Source organism: Malaclemys terrapin, chromosome 9, assembly GCF_027887155.1.
Source record: "Malaclemys terrapin pileata isolate rMalTer1 chromosome 9, rMalTer1.hap1, whole genome shotgun sequence".
Taxonomy (NCBI): Eukaryota; Metazoa; Chordata; order Testudines; family Emydidae; genus Malaclemys; species Malaclemys terrapin.
This window is the reverse complement of record NC_071513.1, coordinates 56,591,512-56,602,434: the sequence shown is the minus strand read 5'-3', so window position 1 is coordinate 56,602,434 and position 10,923 is coordinate 56,591,512.

Here is a 10,923-nt window from a genome sequence, read left to right as displayed (position 1 = left end):
TAAGTTAATGGTATCTAGTTTGAATATTAATTCAAGTTCAGCAGTTTCTCATTGGAGTCTGTTTTTGAAGCTTTTCTGTTGCAAAATTGCCACCTTTGTCTGTTACTGAGTGACCAGAGAGACTGAAGTGTTCTCCTACTGGTTTTTTAATGTTATGATTCCTGATATCAGATTTGTGTCCATTTATTCTTTTGCGTAGAATGTCCGGTATGGCCAATGTATATGGCAGAGGGGCATTGCTGGCACATGGTAGCATATATCACATTGGTAGATGTGCAGGTGAATGAGCCCCTGATGGTATGGCTGATGTGATTAGGTCCTATGATGGTGTCACTTGAATAGATATGTGGACAGAGTTGGCATCGGGCTTTGTTGCAAGGATAGGTTCCTGGGTTAGTGTTTTTGGTGTGTGGTTGCTGGTATTTGCTTCAGGTTGGGGAGCTGTCTGTAAGTAAGGACTGGTCTGTCTCCCACGATCTCTGAGAGTGAGGGATCATCTTTCAGGATAGGTTGTAGATCTTTGATGATGCGTTGGAGAGGTTTTAATTGGGGGCTGTAGGTGTCGGCTAGTGGCGTTCTGTTATTTTCTTTGTTGAGCCTGTCCTGTATTAGGTGACTTCTGGGTACTCGTCTGGCTCTGTCAATCTGTTTTTTTCACTTCAGCAGGTGGGTATTGTAGTTTTAAGAATGCTTCATAGAGATCTTGTAGGTGTTTGTCTCTGTCTGAGGGATTGGAGCAAATGCGGTTGTATCTTATAGCTTGGCTGTAGACAATGGATCGTGTGGTATGTTCTGGATGGAAGCTGGAGGCTTGTAGGTAAGTATAGCGGTCAGTAGGTTTCCGGTATAGGGTGGTTATGTGACCATCGCTTATTAGTACAGTAGTGTCCAGGAAATGGACCGCTTGTGTGGATTGGTCTAGGCTGACGTTGATGGTGGGATGGAAATTGTTGAAATCATGGTGGAATTCCTCAAGGGTTTCTTTTCCATGGGGCCAGATGATGAAGATGTCATCAATGTAGCGCAAGTAGAGTAGGGGCGTTGGGGACGACAGCTGAGGAAGCATTGTTCTAAGTCAGCCATAAAAATGTTGGCATACTGTGGGGCCATGCGGGTACCCGTAGCAGTGCTGCTGACTGAAGGTATATATTGTCCCCAAATGGGAAATAGTTGTGGGTGAGGACAAAGTTCAGTCACCAGGTTTGCTGTGACGTTATCGGGGATACTGTTTCTGATAGCTTGTAGTCCATCTTCGTGTGGAATATTGGTATAAAGGGCTTCTACACCCATAGTGGCCAGGATGGTGTTTTCTGGAAGATCACTGATGGATTGTAGTTTCCTGAGGAAGTCAGTGGTGTCTCGAAGATAGCTGGGAGTGCTGGTAGCGTAGGGTCTGAGGAGAGAGTCCACATAGCCAGACAATCCTGCTGATAGGGTGCCAATGCCTGAGATGATGGGGCGTTCAGGATTTCCAAGTTTATGGATCTTGGGTAGCAAATAGAATACCCCTGGTTGGGGTTCTAGGCATGTGTCTGTACAGATCTGTTCCTGTGCTTTTTCAGGGAGTTTCTTGAGCAGATAGTGTAGTTTCTTTTGGTAATCCTCAGTGGGATCAGAGGATAATGGCCTATAGAAGGTGAAGTTAGAGAGCTGCCTAGCAGCCTCTTGTTCATATTTCAACTTATTCATGATGATGACACACCTCCTTTTATCTGCGTTTTTTATTATGATGTCACAGTTGTTCCTGAGACTGTTGATGGTGTTGTGTTCAGCATGGCTGAGGTTATGGCTCATCTTAATTAATTAGCCTCTTAGAGTTAGTATGGCTTCCACCTTTTCATGTTCTGTATGTATATATATCTCCTTACTATATGTTCCATTCTATGCATCTGAAGAAGTGGGCTGTAGCCCATGAAAGCTTATGCGCAAATAAATTTGTTAGTCTCTAAGGTGACACAAGTACTCCTGTTCTTCTGGAGGAAGTTATTCCTGTCTTCCCACAGTTCGGCTGTTCCTTTTGAGACAGTGTTATCAACCTAGAAGACCCTAGCTCTCTTCCAAGAGTTAGCCATACAGCTGAATGTAAAGAAATCCACGCTTGTAATGGTACAAAGGATACGGTTTATAACTGTGTATTTGGACACACTGACACCCAGAGCATATGTCCCTTTAGACATATTTGTGACCCTTTCAGGACTGGTATGAACAATTCAGGGAAGCCCTTGGACCATAATAAGGAACTGTCTTCAACTTCTTGGCCATATGGCAGCTTGCACTTTTGTGACCAGTCATGCAAGGCTACACCTTTGCTGATCCAAGGTTGGTTGAAAACTGCTTATTCTCTGACCAGGGACACCTTGGACAGGTAGGTGGCAGTCCCCTTGAACATGAAGAACTCTCTAAACTGGTGGAAGGAGCAATTCCATGTCTGTGTGGGTGTCCCTTTCTGTCACCCAATCCCGTCAGTGACTCTAACAACTGCCGCATCCCTGTTAGGGTGGAGAGCCCACTTCAACACCCTGACAGTTCAGGTCAGATGGACAGCTCATGAAACCAGTCTCCACATCAACCTATTAGAGCTCAAGGCAATAAGGAATGCTTGCCTCTATTTCCTGCCTCTCATCAGGGACAAGATGATCATATTCATGATGGATGACATCCTGCATGCTTTACATCAATAACCAGGGAGGAGCAAGATCCCCCTCCTTGTGCACCAAAGCAATACAACTCTGGAACTGGTGTATAGCCCCCCCCCCCCACATCCAGATTTCAGCAGTCTACTTCCCAGGCATCTGGAACACCACTGCCAATGCACTCAGCAGACACTTTCTCCATGACTGACATTCAGGTCCTCCAAAACATATTGCAGAGATGGGGACTGCCAGAGATTGATCTTTTTGCCACCTCTGAGAATAGCAAGACCCCGCTCTTCTGTTCAATGGGAGCCTGGGTCACCGCTCCCTTGGAGATGCCTTCCTTCTACTATGGAAGAAGAGTCTGTTCTCTACCTTTCCTCCAAAGCCCATAATTTGAAGAGCAGTGAACAAGATCAGGCAGGGGAAGGCCAGAATTATCCTTGTAGAACGTACTTGGCCAAGGCAAGCTTGGTACCCTTATCTGCTTCACATTTGTGTCCACCTGCTGACCAAGATTCCTACCATCCTTCATCTATGGGGCTACTATTTCTGCTCAAAGGCTTTGAAATGGATATTGGGTTGCATCTCTACTAACTGTGGTATGTAACCTATCACTTAAATCAGCCTCTGTACTACCTGACTGGGGGGTCAGCTAATGTACACTGATTTTTTTTTAAAAGGCTCCAGAGGGGATCCTGGCAATTACAGGCTGGTAAACTTCAGTACCAGGCAAATTGATTAAAACTATAGTAAAGAACAGAATTATCAGAGACATAGATTGGGGGTGAGGGATAGCTCAGTAGTTTGAGCATTGGCTTGCTAAGCCCAGGGTTGTAAATTCAATCCTTGAGGGGGCTATTTAAGGATCTGGGGCAAAAATCTTTCTGGGGATTGGTCCTGCTTTGAGCAGGGGGTTGGACTAGATGACCTCCTGAGGTCCCTTTCAACCCTGACATTCTATGATTAACTTGATTTGTTGGGGAAGAGTCAACATGGTTTTTGTAAAGGGAAATCATGCCTCACAAGTCTATTAGAATTAATTTAAGGGGTCAACAAATATGTCAACAAGAGTGATCCAGTGGATATAGCATATTTGGACTTTCCAAAAGCCTTTGACTAGGTTCCTCAACCAAAGGCTCTTAAGCTAAGTAAGCAGTCATGGGATAAGAGGGAAGGTCCTCTCATGCATTAGTAACTGGTTAAAAGACAGGAAACAAAGAGTAGGAATAAATGGTCAGTTTTCGGAATGGAGAGAGGTAAATAGTGGGGTCTTCCAAGGATCTGTTCTGGGACCAGTGCTGTTGAACATATTCATAAATGATCTGAAAAAAGGGTTTAACAGTGAGGTGTCAAAGTTTACAAACAATACAAAATTACTCAAGATAAGTCCAAAGCTGACTGCAACGAGTTACAAAGGGATCTCACCAAACCAAGTGACTGGGCAGGAAAATGGCAGATGAAATTCAGTGTTGATAATTTGAAAGTAGTGCATGTTAGGAAACAATCCTAATGATACATACAAAATGATGGGGTCTAAATTAGCTGTTACCACTCAAGAAAGAGACCTTGGAGTCATTGTGGAGAGTTCAAAAAGCTAACAATGTTAGAAACCATTAGGAAAGGAATAGATAAGACAGAAAATACCATAATGCCACTGTATAAATCCATGGTATACCCACACTTTGAATATTGCAGGCAGTTCTGGTTGCCCCATCTCAAAAAAAGATATATTGGAATTGGAAAAATTAGAGAGAAGCCCAACAAAAATTATTAGGGGCATGGGATAGCTTCCATATGAGGAGAGATCAAGAAGATTATGACTGTTCATTTTAGAAAAGAGATGAAGAATGCGGGATATGATATAGGTTTATAAAATCATGAATGGTGTAGAGAAAGTGAATAAGGAAGTGTTGTTTATCTCTTCACATAACACAAAGAACCAGGGTCAGCCAATGAAATTTAATAAGCATCATGTTTAAAACAAACATAAGAAAATACTTCTTTACCCAATGCATGGTAAAGCTGTGGCCCCACTGATTATTTAGTAGACTTCCTGCGTCTGATGTGATTAAAACAATTTTTGCTATTAGTTTTTGTGTTTTTTCTAGTTGTTCTTTGAATTCTTTTTTGGCCTGCCTAATTATGGTTTTATACTTTATTTGCCAGAGTTTATGCTCATTTCTATTTTCCTCAGTAGGATTTGACTTCCAATTTTTAAAGAATGCCTCTTTGTCTCTAACCACCTCTTTTACTTTGCTGTTTAGCCATAGTGGCAATTTTTTGGTCCTCTTACTATTTTTTTTATTTTTTTTTTCAGCATACATATAGTGTGAGCCTCTTTTATGGTGGTTTTTAATAGTTTTCATGAAGCTTACAGGCTTTTCACCCTTGTGACTGTTCCTTTAATTTCCATTTAACTAGCTTCCTCAGTTTCGTGTAGTTAACCCCACCACAGTATAATTTTTGTTTGGTATTTCCCCCTTATGAGGATGTTAAAAGTAATTACCTTATGGTCGCTATTACAGAGCAGTTCAGCTGTATTCACCTCTTGGACCAGATCCTGTGTGTTAGATCCCTGCGTGGGTTTATTTTTAATCCCGCTCCTGCTATTATGGCAGCGGATCCTGTGGGATCCTGGTCCTGCTGCAGGGCTCTACTATGTGCCACTTAGGACGAAGTAAAAAATCTTGCTTCTCAGTCTCACCGGTGTCCTGTTCTTTGGTGGGTCATGCACTGCAACTCTGTTCCTTTCACCTATATGATAATGAGGGCAGATGTGTTGCCAGCACAATGGGCTTCTGGGGTTCTTCTTGGGGACAGGAGGTGGTTACTATACTCATACAAATAGAAGGGAAATTAGTGGCCAGCCTAGTGGATTTGGGATGTGCCTAGCCATGGCTGCAGGAAACTTGGTGGGATTTGAGTGCCTTTGCCTATGCAGAGAGGACTTCTGCGTAATAGCTCCCCTGTGCGTGGGAAATCAGGGGCTGACTCATTGTCCAGGCCCATTTTTGTGCAGTGAAACTGGGTTTCTCCTGAGGGCACCTAGGAGAATCAGGCAGGCTCATGGCTGCAGAAAAGGAGATTCTGGAAATGTCATGTGGGTCCTGGGGAGCTGAAAGGGTTGCACAGAGAGAAGACAACAAAGAGCATGTCCTGGACATGGCTCTCTGCCAATCTGGTACATACCTCCCCAATGTGCACCTGAAAGTCCCTTCATCCTTTTTGAAGGTTTTTGCTGGGAAATGCTTGCTGCCTTCTTGAGGCATGTGATGATGTCCCATCTGCTCATAAAGGCGGTGGGAATGGCTCTCTGAGCTCACAAAGGAACCCTGGGAAAAGCCACACCCAGGAAGATTGGAGGTGAAATTTGTTGTTGCTTAGTTGGTTATCTGTATTATGGTAGCACCCAAGGGACCCCCATTTAGGGATCAAGGCTCTACTGCACTAGGCTAAGTCAAACCCCCAAGAATTGTGAAATTGTGGACTCTACATAGCATATGAACTGTGCTTTCAGAACAGCTTGTTTACTAAGGGTTGTCTGATTTCGCTTCTTTGTTAAACTCCCATACTTGTGAACATGTTTTCACAAGTGCACTGGTAATACTTCAAAAGTTGATACTTCACTTTACCCTCTATGAAAGGCAGGCTGTTTCAGAGGGGATATTAGATTTTTTTTCTGTTGTTTGAGACTCAATGTTGCAAGTCAAGTAAGCTTTGTAATTGTTTTCTTGCCTCGGTAAGTTGGAGAGAGAAACTCCAAAGACTATGTGTTGTTGGGAAAGCCCATAGCACCTGTTGAAGGAATTCTGCATCTACGGACCTAGGTTTTCATGTAGCAATATTTCACATTAAATGAAATATTAAATGAAGCAGATGAAAGTTCAGCCACTAGCTACTTTTAATTTTCTAGAAAAGACTGGTGCTTGACTGATGAAAAAGTTCTGGAACAGCTTCCCTGTTGGCACTTGATAAATGTTAATAACAGCCCATTGTTTTGTTTCATTAGTGTTTAAAAAGGTTATTTCAATTTAAAATGTCTTCCCCTTCAGCCAGAGGAAGGGGAAAATATGACAGAAGCAGTAATCTGAAAATGAACTAGTGTATGTCTTCCCGTCACTAAAGAGACATTGAATATAATGGTTGTAAACACAGGGCTGGGACCTGGGAATTTTACTCTAGGCCCTGATACTGATGTAAGCAGGGTCTGAATGAGTTCTCCCCTGACAGCTAGTTGAGGAGGGGAAAAGGCTTCAGGACCACACTGTATTTACCTGAACACACCCACTCTGCCTTGGTATCCAGCAGACAGAACTGTGTTGCCAAAGTGATCAACTTTGGCTGGTGTTGGGTTACAAATCACTATAGTGTTGAATGCAGGGGTAATGAAATGTTATCCATACTGTATGAGAAAAGGGCAGCTGAACTGTGCTTAGCTGGTCCTCGGGTGCCAGATCCCTGTGAAGGGTAAGAGGGGTTGGGGACAGATGTCCCTGCCGGGAAGTGGGGCTCTGTCTAAGAGTCCTAAGCATGGTTTAACCTACCCCTCCCCACTGTTCAAAGATAGAGCCAATTAAGGCCCTATTAGGAGTATTTTGTTTTGTTAAGTGATCACTAGACCTGAAATCACTTCTTGTGGGACAGCGTTTCTGGACAGCCTGCTTCAGCAACGAAGTTCCCCCATTAAGAGCTGGGTGGAACCTCAAGAGGTGACCTGCAGAGGTTACAGTAGAGAAGCAAGTGGTAGCAGAAGGTGACAGTGTGCAGCAGAGTGGCTGGCAGGGCAGCCAGCAGAGTGGAATGGTGGCCAGTGGGGCAGCCGGATGGTGGGTCAGGTTGGGCGGCTGGCAGGGCGGCTAGCAGAGCAACGGACGGTTGGTGAGACAGCAACACCAGAGCAAGTGCTTGGATGGTGTATCAAGCAAGGTACTTTCTCTCTCTTCCCCGGGTGGGAGGTGAACTCATACAGATGCACCTCTAAATTCTGGGTCTTCACTGACCAAGGACAAGCACTGTGAGTGGAATGTGATGAGGGAGCAGAGAGGAGCACAGTAAAGGAACTTTGAGTTGTAGAACTCAAGAACCTGAGGTGAAAGACACTGCCCAACGTACTCTGGGGTGGGTGTTTTGCTCATGGTTTTATGTTTATGAATTCTGCTAGCAGAGTTTTCCCTAATTAATGTCAGGTGACTTCCCTCCTTTCATTAACTTTATTTTCTACACTCAGAATCTGTGCTTGCGAGAGGGGAAGTATTTGCCTCTTACAGGCGCCCATGGGTCGTGTAATTTTCCCAGGTTACTAGGTGGGGGCTTGTCAAGGCAGAATCCCCACTCTGTCACTCCGAGTGCAGAAGTGGGGGCCCGCAAGGATTCTAAAAATTAATACTTGCCACTCCAGGCTTGTATTACACTCCCAAGGTTACAGCTTTTCTCTGACCTGGGCTTGGTAAATGCTGCCACCACCCAAATGCAAAAAAAACCAACAACCTTTGAACCCAGGAAGGAGCACTTGGGCATTCCTCCCTGTTGGGGGTACCCTCAAGCTCTCTCTCTCTCTCACACACACTCACTCACTCACTCCCTCCCTCCCTCCGGGGAAGAGCTGAGAAAGAAAACAAAGGAAATTAGCTGTGGCTACCAGCTAATCAAACAACATGGACAAACCTCTTAGGACACCAAAAATCCAATCCTGTTCTTAAAAAAGGTAAATTTTATTAAAAAGAAACAAACATAAAAAAGAAAATACATCTGGAACTTAGACTTTTGCTAGATTTTAAAAGAGCAATTCCAAAAATCAAGCACCCAAAATAGCTTTCTTGGGGGTTGAGTTTAAAGATTACAAGCAAACAAAAGCATCTGGGGTTAGCACAGAGGAGTCCACAAGCCAATAAGATATAAAAGAAATAACCCTAATCGTGTCTTTTTAGACATTCCCTAATTTTACTTACATATCTGAGGCTACAGATAAGTAGGTTCGAGGTATGAATTGATAATCTATAATCATACCTGGCTTAAAGCTGGTTACAGAATTACTGCCTATGTCCCTGCAGCCCAGAGAACAACAGACAAAAGGAAAGTTTATTTTCCCATTTTAAGAAGAACAGGAGTACTTGTGGCACCTTAGAGACTAACAAATTTATTAGAGCATAAGCTTTCGTGGACTACAGCCCACTTCTTCGGATGCATATAGAATGGAACATATATTGAGGAGATATATATACACACATACAGAGAGCATAAACAGGTGGGAGTTGTCTTACCAACTCTGAGAGGCCAATTAATTAAGAGGAAAAAAAAAAAAACTTTTGAAGTGATAATCAAGCTAGCCCAGTACAGACAGTTTGATAATAAGTGTGAGAGTACTTACAAGGGGAGATAGAGTCAATGTTTGTAATGGCTCAGCCATTCCCAGTCCTTATTCAAACCGGAGTTGATTGTGTCTAGTTTGCATATCAATTCTAGCTCAGCAGTCTCTCTTTGGAGTCTGTTTTTGAAGTTTTTCTGTTGTAATATAGCCACCCGCAGGTCTGTCACTGAATGACCAGACAGGTTAAAGTGTTCTCCCACTGGTTTTTGAGTATTTTGATTCCTGATGTCAGATTTGTGTCCATTAATTCTTTTGCGTAGAGACTGTCCGGTTTGGCCAATGTACATGGCAGAGGGGCATTGCTGGCACATGATGGCATATATCACATTGGTAGATGTGCAGGTGAACGAGCCCCTGATGGTATGGCTGATGTGATTAGGTCCTATGATGATGTCACTTGAATAGATATGTGGACAGAGTTGGCATCGGGGTTTGTTACAAGGATAGGTTCCTGGGTTAGTGGTTTTGTTCAGTGATGTGTGGTTGCTGGTGAGTATTTGCTTTAGGTTGGGGGGTTGTCTGTAAGCGAGGACAAGTCTGTCTCCCAAGATCTGTGAGAGTAAAGGATCATCTTTCAGGATAGGTTGTAGATCTCTGATGATGCGCTGGAGAGGTTTTAGTTGGGGGCTGAAGGTGACAGCTAGTGGTGTTCTGTTATTTTCTTTATTAGGCCTGTCTTGTAGGAGGTGACTTCTGGGTACTCGTCTGGCTCTGTCAATCTGTTTTTTCACTTCAGCAGGTGGGTATTGTAGTTTTAAGAATGCTTGATAGAGATCTTGTAGGTGCTTGTCTCTATCCGAGGGATTGGAGCAAATGCCGTTATATCTTAGAGCTTGGCTGTAGACAATGGATCGTGTGGTGTGTCCTGGATGGAAGCTGGAGGCATGTAGGTAAGTGTAGCGGTCAGTAGGTTTCCGGTATAGGGTGGTATTGATGTGACCATCGCTTATTAGCACAGTAGTGTCCAGGAAATGGACCGCTTGTGTGGTAAGTTGGTAAGACAACTCCCACCTGTTTATGCTCTCTGTATGTGTGTATATATATCTCCTCAATATATGTTCCATTCTATATGCATCCGAAGAAGTGGGCTGTAGTCCACGAAAGCTTATGCTCTAATAAATTTGTTAGTCTCTAAGGTGCCACAAGTACTCCTGTTCTTCTTTTTGCGGATACAGACTAACACGGCTGTTACTCTGAAACCTGTCATTATGCAAGGCACTGCATTTAGCCGTATGGAATGGAAATCCATCAACCTCATGAAAAAACTCGTACAGATACAGACAGACATCATCTTCCTTTCCAAATGCAAGCAGATGGACATCATACCAAAAGGACTAAAGGTAAAAAATCCATTACAATCTACATATCACACAGACTATGCTGAGAGACTGTCACACACTCTCAAAGAAACTGCGAAACCACCTGATCAGCATCCTATACAGCAAACAGGGAAAGATTAAGAATGAGCTCTCAGAACTGGATACTCTCATAAGAAACCAACCTTCCACACAAACTTCCTCATGGATAGACTTTACAAAAACTAGACAAGCCATTTACAAGACAAACTTTGCCTCTCTACAAAGGAAAAAGGACACTAAACTATCTAAACTGCTACATGCCACAAGCAGCCACAACAGTAGTTCCCTTAACCCACCCAGCAATATTGTTAATCTTTCCAGCTATACTCTTAGCCCAGCAGAAGAGTCTGTCCTATCTCGGGGCCTCTCCTTTTGTCCCTCCAGACCCATGAATATGATACAGTTCTGCGGTGACCTAGAATCCTACTTTCGACGTCTCCGACTCAAAGAATATTTCCAACATACCTCTGAACAGCATACTAACCCACAGAATCCTCCCTACCAGTACTACAAAAAAAAGGATTCTGCATGGACTCCTCTGGACGGTCGAAACAACAGACTG